This window comes from Lycium barbarum, chromosome 7 (assembly GCF_019175385.1).
Source record: "Lycium barbarum isolate Lr01 chromosome 7, ASM1917538v2, whole genome shotgun sequence".
In the NCBI taxonomy this organism is placed as follows: domain Eukaryota; kingdom Viridiplantae; phylum Streptophyta; class Magnoliopsida; order Solanales; family Solanaceae; genus Lycium; species Lycium barbarum.
In genome coordinates this window covers 73468601-73484405 of record NC_083343.1, presented here as the reverse complement: position 1 = coordinate 73484405, position 15805 = coordinate 73468601, and positions in this window count along the sequence as shown.

Here is a 15805-nt window from a genome sequence, read left to right as displayed (position 1 = left end):
CTTGTATGATGCATGTGATATGGTCGAGCCACTACGTGGCCAAATATGGAAGATATGTATGTGATATTGTCGAGCCACTACGTGGCCGAATACGGATACTGTCGAGCCACCATGTGGCCGAATACGGATATTGTCGAGCCCTACGTGGCCGAATACGGATAACATTTTATGTGTATGAGAAGCTACTGCAGTACGATGATGAATTATATGATATGATGATGTATACGCTATGATGGTTCATGTACGACGATTATGTATATGCGATATATGTATGAAATGTATTCACCCTTAAAGGTCGCGCAGGTTTTGCCTTCACCTCATGATTTATGATTTCTCTATTATATTTGTTTCATTCATGCCTTACATACTCAGTACAATATTCGTACTGACGTCCGTTTTCTTTGGACGCTGTGTTCATGCCCACAGGTAGACAGGGAGACGGCGCAGACCTTTAGGAGCTACTAGCAGATTTGCAGAAGCACTCCATTATTCTGGAGGTGCTAATCGGGTTATACTTTTGTGTATATATATATGTATAAGTATTTTGGGCACGATGGGGTCTTGTCTCGTCCATATGTCTAGTACTCTAGTAGAGGCTCGTAGATACGTATGTGTGGGTTATATGGTCTCACCAGGTCACTACTGTATATATGTAGATATGTGTACATTATCTTTTGATAGCCAAAGGGCTCATGTATATGAAAGTATTTATGTTCTTTAATGAAAATGATTTTCTTATGATCATGATATTATGAACGAAAAAGGGGACTTAATGAGTATGATGAGTAGTAGAACGAGCGGTGCTCGGTGGTCAGCCCCGGGTACCCGTTACGGCCCCTAGATGGGTCGTGACACCCTTCTTTCATAAGGCATGGTTCTTTGGCCATATATCTATTCTTCTATGAGCTTATGATGCTTTCCAAATGATTCTATCTTCAAAAAGCTACAAAACTTATAATTCTTGATATGTATTATGATTGTCCTAAATTCCTCATATGACGAATAATCCTATAAGGATAGATGTAATGAACGACGATAATGACGACGAGGATAACGGTGATGATAATAATGATGACGACGATAATAGCGATAACGATAATGATGACGTTGATAATAGTGATAATGCTAAAGATGCATATCAACTTATATGTATGTGTGCCTATGTATGGCTATTATGAAATCCCGAGCTTATATGGCCGGGTAGAATATATAGATGTATATATATATATATATATATATATATATATATATATATATATATATGACGATGCGTGCGCACCACTGCTGTTGGGTACGGATAAACCTGAAGCCTTGGTAGGGCCAGTTATGAGTAACACTAAGCCTTGGTTGGCCAGGTATGTATGATAACCGAGCCTAACCATGGTCGGGTACATGAAACACCGAACTTTCGTGGTCGGGTATGCTATCTAAATGATATGGATATGTATATGATATGGATATGAGTATGAATACGAACATGATACGAATACGAATAAGAATACGTATATGAATACGATTATGGATACAAAATGTAAATGAGTACGGATATGAATACGAATACGGATATGGATTTATGTACACAATCACGCATTAGAAATGGAAAGTCCCTATGAAAGGCAAGTAAGTGCTTATGACGATGATACTACCATCTTCCATATTATGTTATCTCTTATGTTGCTTATTATGCTTCTATAATGATATTGATCATGCTTTACATACTCAGTACATTCTTCGTACTGACATCCTTTTGTTTGTGGACGATGTGTCATGCCCGCAGGTGGCCAGGGAGACAGGCTTGATCCATAGCTATATTTCTCAGGGACTGCATTGCGGAGCTCCATTTCATTCAGAGCTATAGCTTTTGGTATTGATTCTTTTGTATACATATTTATGGGCATAACGGGTTCCTGTCCCGCCTATATGATATGACATACTCTCTTTAGAGGCTCGTAGACATGTGTATATGGTTAGATGTGTTTGGCCTTGTCGGCCTGTATTTTGGATATCATTTTGTTAGCCTCGTCAGCTTATGTACATTGATATGGGCATAGTTGCTAATGATGAGATAAATGTATTGATTGTCCAATGGGAGTAGTATGATTGAGGGATAGAATGTATGATTTAATATGTGGCTCACCTAGATATAAATGTAAAGGTATGTTAGAGGTGCCCGGGTGGGCTAGCACTGGGTGCCCGTCACGGCCCTCTGGTTGGGTCGTGACATTGATCTTCTCTCTTGATGATATAGAAAGGTTTAGAACATTGGGGAAACTTCAAGAACTCTTAAGAACCTTCTTTTAGTGTGGGGAAATAAGTATGGAAAGTTAATGTGAAGAATGGGGTCCTTTGAGGTTTAAAAAGGTGTCTAAATCGACCCACTGCTCCATGTTGCGGTGAGTATGCGGCTCAGCATATTGAGTATGCGGCCCCACAACATGGGGGTGGTGTTGGTCAGAAATATCACCCCAAATGGGGAGTTTGCGGCCAATATGCGGCCCAGCATACTGAGTATGCGGCCACATATTGCCCAATTTCCCCGGTTTCGCGAAAATGCGTTCTTTTCGATTCGTTTGACCTCCAATCCTTGTGGAACCTTCTTGACACTCATATAAGACTTCATTAACCATCCAAGGGGCCCTATATCTCCCCTTCAAGGCAACTCTAAGCAACATATAGCTCAAATGATACGAAATCTTCCCAAAACATAACTCAAACTCCACTTTCTTCAACGAACTCACTTTCACCAATTCATTAACTCCGAAACCTTAGGGTACATGCTTAAATTTATCAAATACCATTCTTAAGCTTATAAGGGATTCATTTCCACTTTAGGCTTGTGTTAGTTCACTCATAATGCGAACGACACGAAATTTTCAAGGTGTAATAGTATTTACCTATTGAAGAGTTTTTCTATTATTTTTCTTATTTTGATTGGTGTAATTCCCTTATTGAAGATGTTATTTTACTTGTGCAAATTCATTTTTTAATATATATAAGAGATGTAAGTCCCTTGGTGAAAATGTTGATTTTACTTCAGTTGTTAATGGGTGTTAATGAGTGTGATTCCTTGTTTAAGATGCTAATTATGTTCGTTTCTTGATTTTTGAGATGTAATTTTCATATTTGCAAATAAAAAAATCCTATTAAGTTGATGTCACGACCCAAACAAATCACGAACCAACCGGAGGGCCATGACGGGTACCCGATGCTAACCCACCCGGGCACCTCTTATCATACATTCACATTTACATCTAGGTGAATCCCATAGCTAAGTCATACTTTCTATCCATCATTCATACTAATGTCATTAGGCAACAATACATTTAAACCATCATCAACAACTATGCCCATATCAATGTACATAAGCCGACAAGGCTAAATACATCTAACCATATACACATGTCTACGAGCCTCTAAGAAGAGTATGTCACATCATATAGGCGGGACAGGACCCCGCCATGCCCATAAGTATGTACACAAAAGAATAGATACCAAAAGTTGTAGCTCCGAATGAAATGGAGCTCCTCTACGTAGTCCCTGAGTAATAAATTTATGGATCAACCCTGTCTCCCTGGCCACCTGCGGGCATGACGCAGCATCCACAAACAAAAGGACGTCAGTACGAAGAATGTACTGAGTATGTAAAGCATAATTAACATCATAATAGAAGCATTAAAGACAACATAAGAAATAGCATAAGATGGGAGGTAGTAGAACCATCGTCATAAACACTTACTTGCCTTTCTTAGGTACCTTCCATTTCTAATGCGTAATTGTGTACATACATCCATATTCATATTCATAATCGTATTCATATTCGTTTTCATATTCATATTCATAGCATACCCGACCATAAAGGATCGGTGTTTCACATACCCGGCCATGGAAAGGCTCGGTGATTATACATACCTGGCCCTACCAAGGCTCAGGGTTATCCGTACCCAACTGCAGTGGTGTGCACGCGATACATATCATACCCGGTCATATAAGCTCGGTGTTACATAATAGTCACACATATACACATATACATAGGAGCTCATAAGCGTCTTTGACATCATTACTATCATCGCTTTATTACATCTATCCTTAGAGGATCACTCATCGTATAAGGAATTTAGTAGAATCATAAACATAACGAGAATCATGAGCTTTAATAGCTTTAAAGATAGAATCATTTGGAGGACATCATGGGCTCATGAAAGTATAGATATATGTCCAAGTAACCATGCCTTATTGAAAGAAGAGTTAGCCTAACATACCTTTTCGTTTAGCTATTCTATCACTTGAACGTTCTCCTTCAATGCTCACATTTCTACCTTCATTAGAGTTATACAGAAAATCAATAGCTTAGCATACTCGACTAAAGCTAGAGAAAATTGGGCAGAATCTCCTTTGTTTATACAACTTCCTCCATATCATATATCAACTCCCAAACATCTATAATAACATTCACAACATCATAAGCAAGAGTCTTTATTCACCTACTTTATACATATTTCCCAATTCACTTCAAATCATCCATATCCATGGTCATGACACACTATTACATTCACTCATATACAATGTCCATCCTATGTTCTTTAATTTCATTCATAACATAATTATAATCACAACATATCAAGAATCATGACTCGTTCCAAACTACTATTAAAAAATGCCACTATTCTCACATTCATGACCCATTTTCTATCTGCTTCTACAATCCAAGTCTTTCAAACTCTCAATACCTTAAACAACATGGAAAGACCATAAAACTTACCTTAGATGGTGTAGTAATGGACTTTGGGTGGAAACACTTCGCTTGAGCAAAACCCTAGTTCCACTTCCACTTGGATTTCTTGTCTTGGATGAACCTTAATGAGTTTCTTACACTTGATTCTCTTGGTTCGATGAAGTTGATCATTAGTATCTCTTGAATTCTTGTGGGAGAGGTGTGGAGAAATGTTCAAGAGAGTTCTTGAGAGAAGGGGAGTGAAGATTAAATGAACTAGGTCCCCTTTTTAATAATTCACAATCTGTCCCGTTTTGGTTTCACAGACCAACATACGGTCTGTATAATTTATATGGACCGTATGTTTGGCCGTACTTTTGGTCCAGTGAAGGCTGCCAATCTGGGCAGAATATACAGCCTAACATACGCCCAATATATTTTATACGACCAGTATGTTGGGCCGTATAATGCCCAGCTTCCCCGAACTCGTTCTCGTCGACTCGTTTGATCTCCAATCCTTATGGAACCTTCTTAACACTTGTTTAGAACCTCATTAACAATCTAAGGGACGTAATAACTCTTTTTCAAAACATCATTAAGTCACCATTAATTCGTTACTCGTAAATCTCTTCCGATACATAACGTATACCTTGCCTTTTCTTGGCAACTTTCTTCTCTTACCTCGAATGTCTTTGAAATCTCAATTAGGGTCATTAAATGCTATTTCTTACTTATTGAAACATCGTATACTTCGTGCCCTTCGTTATTGTATTCACTGTGCATCAATAGAATTTTTTTCGAGGTGTAACATTCTTCCCCCCTTAAGAACATTCGTCCGCGAATGTTAAGTGCTTGGGAATTCTATAAACATTTCGCCAGAGTTTCCCCTGTAATAGGAAACTACCATCCTATCATAACAACCCATAACAACAATGCCTCACAGGGCCACAACATAATAGAGTTTGGCCACACACGACCCAGATGCATAAAAAGGAAAACATACATACCTCATGATCTTGATGTCTCATCTTGGATCTCTTCCGGGGGTTGAAATAAGTGCGGGTACTTGGACTTCCCATGTCATTTCTTCTCGGTTATTGTTTCTCCACAAAACCTTAACTGAGGCCACTTCTTTGTTTCTAAGCCTCCGTACTTGCCTATCTAATATGGCAATGGGTACCTCTTCATAAATCAACTTTTCTGTCACTTGAACATCATTTACCGGCACGATCCTAGTATGATCTCCAACACATTTACGAAGCATCGAGACATGGAAAACTGGGTGAACTGACTCCAAATCAGGAGGTAGATCTAATTTGTAATCCACTTCGCCTACTTTGCGCACAATCTCGTAAGGTCCAATATACCGGGGACTAAGCTTCCCCTTTTTGCCAAATCTCATAATGCCCTTCATCGGTGACACTTTTAAGAATACCCAATCTTTCACTTGAAACTCTAAGTCCCTTCGACAGTTATCTGCATATGACTTTTGACGACTTTGAGCTGTCAACAATCGATTCTGTATAAGCTTGACTTTCTCTATGGCTTGCTGGACCAAGTCAGGCCGTATCAATTTAGTCTCCCCTACTTCAAACCACCCAATTGGGGATCTACACTTTCGCCCATATAAGGCCTCATACGGTGCCATTTGGATGCTAGAATGATAATTATTGTTATAAGGAAATTCAATAAGTGGTAAATGATCATCCCAATTACCTCCAAAATTCAACATACATGCCCGTAACATATCCTCAAGAGTCTGAATGGTACGTTCAGCTTTTCCATCAGTCTGTGGGTGAAATGCCGTGCTAAGGCTCACATGAGTCCCCAAACCCTCTTGGATGGATTTCCAAAATTGGATGTAAACTGAGTTCCTCTATCAGAGATAATAGATACTGGAACACCGTGAAGTCGCACTGTCTCTTTAACATAAAGCTTTGCATAATCTTCCGCCACATATGTAGTTCTGACTAGTAAGAAATGAGCTGACTTCGTGAGTCTATCCACAATCACCCATATAGAGTCATACTTACGTCGAGAACGGGGTAAGCCTGTAATGAAGTCCATGTTAATTACTTCCCACTTCCAAGTTGGAATTTCTATGGCTTGCAACATTCCGCTCGGTTTTTGGTGCTCTATTTTCACTTGTTGACAGTTGGGACATTAAGCTACCAATTCCGCTATATCCTTCTTCATCCCATTCCACCAATATATAGATTTAAGATCATGATACATTTTCGTTGCTCCTGGGTGGACAGAATAACGGGAGCAATGGGCTTCTCTCAATATCTGGTGGCGTAGTCCTGCCACATCAGGAACACATAATCTGCCTCGGCATCGGAGAACTCCGTCTCCTGTGATCTCAAATAATGACTTCTCCTTCTGAGGGAGTGTATCTCTGTAATGAACTAGCATGGAATCTACGTATTGTCGCTCCTTCACTTCCACTACTAGCGACGAGATTGCTGAATTATGAATGGTAGCTCCCATGCTACCTGAGTCCACTACTCGAACTCTTAGGCTCGCTAACTGCTGGAGCTCACGAGCCATTTCTCTTTTCTCTGGTCGAACATCACACAAACTTCCCATAGATCTACGGCGAAGAGCATCAGCCACAACATTCGCCTTTCTGGGGTGATACATGATATCAACATCATAGTCCTTTAGTAATTACAACCACCGTCGTTGCCGTAAATTCAACTCTTTCTGCTTGAAGATATACTGAAGGCTCTTATGATCGGTGTAAATATCCACATGGACACCATACAAATAATGTCTCCACATATTTAATGCATGAATCATTGCAGCCAATTCAAGGTCATGGGTTGGATTATTTTTCTCATGTTTCCGTAATTGCCTTGAAGCATACGCAATCATCTTACCATGTTGCATCAACACACATCCTAGCCCAATGCCCGAAGCGTCGCAATAAACACCATAACCTTGCAATCCCTCTGGAAGTGCCAGGATTGGGGTAGAAGTTAATCTATCCTTTAGCTCTTGGAAACTACGTTCAGAAGCATCTGTCCATTTAAACTTTGCTGATTTCTGGGTCAGCTTTGTGAGTGGTGCAGAAATAGAAGAAAAGCCTTCTACAAATCTCCTGTAATAACCTGCTAAGCCCAAAATACTACGAACCTCCGTAGGGGTCGTGGGCCTTGGCCAAGTCTTCACGGCCTCAATCTTTTGGCTATCTACCTGAATACCATCGGCTGAAACAATATGCCCCAAAAACGTCACTGAGTTCAACCAAAACTCACACTTAGAAAATTTGGCAAATAACTCTCGAGTTTGAAGAACTCTAAGGACAGTACGCAGATAATCCGCATGTTCTGCCTCGGACCTAGAATACCCCAAGATATCGTCGATGAATACAATCACAAATAAATCTAGGAAGGGCCTGAACACATTGTTCATCAAATCCATAAAGACTTCCGGTGCATTAGTTAACCCGAATGACATCACCCGGAACTCAAAATGGCCATATCTTGTTCTGAAGGCTATCTTAGGGATATCCTCTTCCCTAACTCTCACTTGATGATACCCGGATCTCAAATATATCTTTGAAAACCATTTGGTGCCTTGTAATTGATCAAATAAGTCATCAATCATCAGAAGAGGATATTTATTGTTAATCATCACCTTATTCAGTTGCCGATAGTCAATGCACATTCGCAAGGAGCCATCTTTCTTTCGGACAAACAATACGAATGCTCCCTACGGGGAAGAACTAGGCCTAATAAAGCCTTTCTCAATCAAGTCCTTTAATTGCTCCTTCAATTCTTTCAACACTGCGGGAGCCATTCTATAAGTTGGAATAGAAATAGGCTTGGTATCTGGCAACACATCAATTGAAAAATCAATCTCTCTTTCCAGAGGAAGACTTGGAAGCTCTTCTGGGAATACATCCGGAAACTCATTCACCATGGGAACTGACTGAAGTATTGGCGGTTCAGCTTCTACATCTTGAACCTGAACTAGATGATAAATGCAACCTTTCATGATCATTTTCGTTTCCTTTAGATAGGAAATAAACGTACCTTTTGGTGACGCAGTATTTCTTTTCCATTCTAAAACTGGTTCTCCTGGAAACTGGAAACGAACCATTTTCATTCTATAATCAACATTGGCATAGCAAGAAGCCAACCAATCCATACCCATGATAGCATCAAAGTCCACCATTTTTAACTCATACAAGTCAACCACAGTACGATGGTCACAAATCACAACTATGCAATTTCTATATACTGGGCTAGCTATTACCGATTCACCAACGGGTGTAGACATCTCAAAAGGTTTGATCGAATCCGGTTTGTCTCCAAACTGACCCGGAATATATGGAGCAACATATGACAATGTGGAGCCCAGATCTATAAAAGCATATACATCATTAAAAAATACCGATAACATACCAGTGACAACATCAGGAGAAGACTCAAGATCTTGCCGTCTAGCTAAAGCATAAATACGGTGCTGAGGACCGCTAGAAATGGGTACTCTCCCTCTACCTCTACCATGGCCGACTTGCGCATGTGAACCTGGCCTCATAGGGCGTATAGATGATGAAGATCCGACTACCGACCCTGAAGGCTGGGTCCTACCTTTACTACCAACCGAGGGGCAATCGCGCATAATATGGCCTGACCGACCACATGCATAGCAAACCTCTGAGCCTAATCGGCACTGGCCCCAATGTAACTTGCCACACTGGGAACATCGTGGCACGGGTTGCCTCACCTGACCCGAATCACCCATGAACTGAGAATCAAAAAAACTCTGACTCGGCCCGGAATGAGTAGATCTATCAAATCTCTAGCCTGTAAACCGTGGAGGCGCACTAGTCATAGAATGGCTTGAATGCCTAGAAAACTGCCGTCTGTGCCTGCCTCTAAACTCACTCGTGGGACCCGAAGATCTGGCCCTCTTGTTATATTCTCTATCATGCTCACGCTCACTTCTTTGTTGTTGTTGGCTTTCTTCTAAATTTTGGGCATGGACTTGAATGCGTGAATTATCCATGTTGTCTTGAAGGGACGCAGTCAAGCACCTATCCATAAAATGTGGCCCTAGGCCTCTCACAAATCGGTGCACTCGTCTCCCATATCCGCTACCATGGTCGAAGCATACCTAGCCAAAGAGTTGAAGCGGAGACTATACTCTAAAGCACTCATACTTCCTTGCCTTAAATTCAAGAACTTATCGGCTCTAGCTCGCCGAACCTCTAGAGGCAGGTAATGTTGGAGGAAGGCATCTACAAAATACACAGTTATAAGTGTGGCGCGCAATACACAATTAAGGAAAAGAGAAATCCTTATATTATGTCTCTATCGCACGATCTTATGAAGAAAGAAGGTCATTCATTCCTAAAAAGCCCGCAACCTCTTGTTTATAAGTGTGGCGCGCAACACACCCATAATCTAGACTCTACTGGACACAATCAATATCAAGATGGACCGAAGCCCCAAATCAAGAAGGGTTGTCACCCAATAATCAAGAGAATCAAGAGCCATGTTGAAAGTGGCTTTCCACTCATACTCGAAAATGGACAAAAGTCCATCATCATGATGAAATGTAAATCCAAAGTCAAGATAGACAAGATCTGAATCAAGAGGCATGCCGATATCGGTGACAAAGTCACCGCAACAAGAAGGACAAAGTCCCAACAAGAATGCAAAATGATCAAGCAATTCATACAAGTGGGCGATTTAGCAAATATTTTGCAATACTTAAGATAATAACCATAAAATGATATAAGATGAAGAGAAAGGAAACAACACATCAAGATACTTCAAAAATTCCAGAAATAAAGATATTCCAAGTTCAAGTTTATACATAAACCTTGGTGTTTTACCACACAATAAGTTCTACCACAACTTGAGGAGTTCAAATCGTCTAGGCCATAGACCAACCAATGTCCACTTCGTCAAATAATTCCCCTTAGCTTTTATGAGAGCATCTATGCCTTAAATACACAATGAAATATCTACTTAAGTTCATTCATTTCAGCACACGTCAAAACTAAACATAAAATCAATGAAAATCACCCTAAACTATCAAAACAAAAATTCTAGACAGTACTACTGTCTTGTATTGTGGCTCAGTTTCAAAGGGGTAAACGGCAAAAATAGACTTTGTGGCCTTAATGAAAGTTGTAGATATATGGCTTGGGGTTTCAGAGAAATTTAAATCACTCCTATATCAGTTTTGTACTACATGATATGCTCAAAATACTAATAGTAGTGCATGTAGAGTTTGCAAAACAGAAATCTGGGCAGCACCTGCCCTATACTTCATCACCCCTTTTTGAGTAAATACAAGCAAAACTGGGTTTTGGAGTGTGAACAAAAGTTTTAGGGATATGAAATAGCTTTATAGAACATATTGGATCACTTAAAACTAAATTTTATACAACAAGATATGCTGAAAACACTAACAACTATCCAGTTCAAAAACGGGTTCTGAACTTACCTCAATCGTGTGGAGTAGTTTGTGGCTCAACCAAAACAAGTCTTGATGATTGATTTGGTGGGAGAATTTGATGAGAGGAGAGGGCTTTTAGGGTTTTATTTTCTTGGAGAAAACGAAATTGGGGGTGGTGGAGAGGATAAAAGCCCAAAAAGATATTATATACTCCCTAGGATAAGGATGAAAGAAAATAATAAAATAAAAAAGGGATGGTCACTTTTATAAATATCTATTGTATTTCATAATAAACTTATCAAGAGGATGATAAGTGGTAAACATCACAACATCACAAAACTTCCTTGTAAATGTTAACACCATCTAAAGTAAGCAATTTTCATGTATCGTCGAATTCACGTTTGGACTGCGAAGTAAATATATCCTTACTATAAAGATATGATTAATCGAAAATTGAAGTATTTTTTTTAATTTACGTTGGGACTGCGAAGTAAATATATCCTTACTATAAAGATATGATTAATCAAAAATTGAAGTATTTAAAAAAAAAAAAACTTTTGGGGTGTTACATCATACCTGGATGTTTTCTAGAGGGGTTAACGCACCTTCACCGGTATGACAAGAGTTTGTAGATGCTTTCATTTAGCATTATTTGCCGCCAGAGGTTCGACGGGCCAAAGCTGATAGGTTCCTGAACCTCAGACAGGGAAACATGAGTGCTCGGGAGTATAGCCTTTGTTTTAATTCATTGGCTAGGTATGCTCCCGCTATGGTAGCTGATATGGAAGATGGTGTTCACCAGTTTGTGAATGGATTGGGACCCTATTTGATTGATGATTGCTTGACGGCCTTACTTCAGGAGGGTATGGATATTTCTCGTATCTAGGCCCATGCCCAGAATTTGGAGGAACAACAGCAACAACGGAGGAGTAAGCGTGATTACGATAAGGGTTATAGTAAGAGGGGTATATATTTAGGGGCTATTAGTGGGTTCATAGGGGGTTAGAAGCAACAATATTCCAGGCACTCGGGCCAGTCAGCAGCTAGTGCACCTCCTCGATTTGCAGGCAAGAGATTCGATCGCCTTATTTACTTCAGACCAGGTCAGAGTTCTAGAGTTTCAGGTTCTCAGTATAGAGGTGATTTCGCCCAGATGAGACCGCCCTTACCACGGTGCACTCAGTGTGGTAAGTTGCATACCGGATAGTGCTGATTAGGTACGGATGCTTGTTATGCCTGCGGTCATCCAGGCCATATGATGCGTGATTGTCCATCGAGAGGTGGTAGAGGTATAGTTCAGCCCACGGGATCAGCAGCTGGTTCTTCATTATTGGTATACCCTTTAGGGTAGAGTTCACAGACAACAACAGGCTGTGGTAAAGGCAGAGGGGGAGCATCCAGTTCGAGTAGTCCTCAAAACCACATCTATGCACTATCAGGGCGACAGGATCTCGAGTCTTCACCTGATGTAGTTACAGGTATATTATCAGTATTTTCTCATGACGTGTATGCATTGATTGATCCAGGTTCTATATTGTCATATGTTACTCCTTATATTTCCGGTCGATTCGGGGTGAAACCTGAGTCGATTAAACCTTTTAAAGTGTCTACACCCATTCATGACCCAGTGATAGCTAGACGGGTATGCAGAAATTGTGTGGTTGTAGTTTGTGATCGTCATACCATGGCTAATTTGATTGAGATAAATATGGTAGATTTTGATGTTATTATGGGTATGGATTGGTTGGCTTTCTGTTATGCCAATGTTGATTGTAGAACGAAATGGTTCGCTTCCAGTTTCAGGGCGAACCAGTTCTAGAGTGGAAGGGTAATACAGCGTCTCCGAGACGTAGATTTATTTCCTATCTCAAGGAAAGGAAGATGATTGCTAAAGGTTGTATTTTATCATTTAGTCCGAGTTTAGGATGCAGAAGCAAAGTCACCAACTCTTCAGTCTGTCCTAGTAGTTAATGAATTTTCAGATGTATTCCCGAACGAGCTTCCAGGCCTTCTTCCAAAACGAAAGATTGATTTTGCCATTGATGTGTTACAAGATACCAAGCCAATATCCATTCCTCCTTAAAGAATGACATCTGCTGAATTGAAGGAGTTGAAGGAGCAATTGAAGGATTTGCTTGAGAAAGGCTTTATTAGGGCTAGCTAGTCGTCGTGGGGAGCACCTGTGTTGTTTGTAAGAAAGAAAGATGGTTCGTTACGGATGTGTATCGATTACAAGTAACTGAATAAGGTGACAATAAGGAATAATTATCCACTTCCAAGAATTGATGATTTATTTGATTAGTTACAGGGTGCCAAATGGTTCTCAAAGATAGACTTAAGATCCGGGTATCACCAAGTGAGAGTCAGAGAGAAATACATTCCAAAGACGGCCTTTAGAACTAGATATGGTCATTTCGAGTTTTGGGTAATGTCATTCGGGTTGACTAATTCACCAGCAGTATTCATGGACTTAATGAATAGTGTATTCAGACCTTTCCTAGATTTGTTCATGATTGTATTTATCGATGATATTCTGGTATACTCACGATCAGAGGCAGAGCATGTAGACCATTTATGTGCTGTCCTTAGAGTTCTTCAGGCTCAGAAGTTATATGCAAAGAGTTCAAAATGTGAGTTCTGGTTGAATTCTATGACATTTCTGGGACACATTATTTCGGCTGATGGTATTCGGGTGGATACCCAGAAAATTGAAGCTATGAAGAGTTAGCCGAGGCCTACAACACCTACTGGAGTTCATAGTTTTCTGGGTTTGACAGGTTATTACAGAAGATTTGTAGAAGAGTTTTCTTCTATTTCTGCACCACTAACGAAGTTGAATCAGAAATTAGCTAAATTTCAATGGACGGATGCTTGTGAGCTCAATTTTTAGGAGCTGAAGAATAGATTGACTTCGGCCCCTGTTCTGACCCTTCCAAAATGATCGAAAGGCTATGTTATTTATTGTGATGCCTCAGGCATTGGGTTAGGTTATGTGTTAATGTAGCACGGTAGAGTTATAGCTTATGCATCAAAGCCGTTGCGGAAGCATGAAAAGAACTATCCAACACATGATCTAGAGTTAGCTGCGGTGATTCATGCATTGAAGATGTGGAAGCACTACTTATACGGTGTTCATGTCGATATCTATGGGACCATAAAAGTCTTCAGTATATCTTTAAGCAGAAGGAGTTAAACTTGAAGCAAAGGCGATGGTTAGAGTTACTAAAAGATTATAATATCAGTATCTTATATCATCCCGGGAAGGCGAACGTAGTGGCCGATGCTCTTAGCCGCAAATCCATGGGTAGTTTATATGATGTCTAGATAGAGAAAAGGGGGATTGTTTGGGGACTTCAATAGTTAGCTAGCCTAGGAGTTCGGTTATTGGACTCGGGCGATTCAGGAGTTACTATTCATGATGCTGTAGTTTCATCTTTGGTAGCCGAGGTGAAGGAACGCCAGTACGAGGATCCTATGTTAGTTCATTATAGGGACACAACTTCTTCTAAGAAAAAGTCACCATTTGAGATTGCTGAAGATGGATTTCTCAGATATTGAGGTAGACTATGTGTTCCTAAGGTTGCAGGGCTATGTCGTCAGATTATGGGAGAGGCTCATTATTTCCGTTATTCTATTCATTCGGGGACAACGAAGATGTATCATGATATTAGGGAAGTTTATTGGTGGGATGGAATGAAGAAAGACATAGGAGAGTTTGTAGCCCAATGTCCTAACTGTCAACAGGTAAAGATTAAGCATCAGAAGCCCGGTGGATTGTTGCAAACTATTGAAATTCCTACTTGGAAACGGGAAGTAATTAATATGGATTTCATTACAGGCTTACCTTGTTCTCAACGTAAGTATGATTCCATATGGGTAGTTGTGGATATACTTACAAAGTCAACTCATTTTCTACCTATCAGGACTACGTACTCAGCTGAAGATTATGCAAAGCTTTATAGAAAGAAGATAGTACGACTCCATGGTGTTCCGATATCTATTATCTCCAACAGAGGTGCACAGTTTACAACTAACTTCTGGAAGTCCTTCCAAGGGGGTTTGGGGAATCGGGTGAGTCTTAGCACAACATTTCACCCCCAGACTGATGGACAGGCTGAGCGTACAATTTAGACTTACGAAGATATGTTACGGGCATGTGTGTTGGACTTTGGAGGTAGCTGGGATGATCATTTACCACTCATTGATTTCGCATACAACAACAGTTATCATTCCCGTATCCAGATGGCCCTATATGAAGCTTTATATGGCCGGAAGTGTCGATCACCAATTGGATGGTTCAAGGTGGGGGAGGCTAAATTAGTAGGGCCAGATTTGGTCCAACAAGCAGTAGAAAAGGTTAAGCTTATTCAAGATCAACTATTGGCAGCTCAGAGTCATCAGAAGTCGTATGTAGATAATCGCCGCCGAGACTTAGAGTTCCAAGTTGATGATTAGGTATTCTGGAAGGTATCGCCTATGAAAGGTGTTATGAGGTTTGGTAAGAAAGGCAAACTTAGGCCTCATTTTTTTGCACTTATTGGAGGTCTGAATCTGAATGGTTCAGACCTTAAGCCATTAAGTGCATTTGTTTTCATTAAGATCTAAGCACTTATTGGGTCTGAATAGGTCTTAATCATTAAGATCTTGAACCAAGTCTTAATATCATTAAGAGGT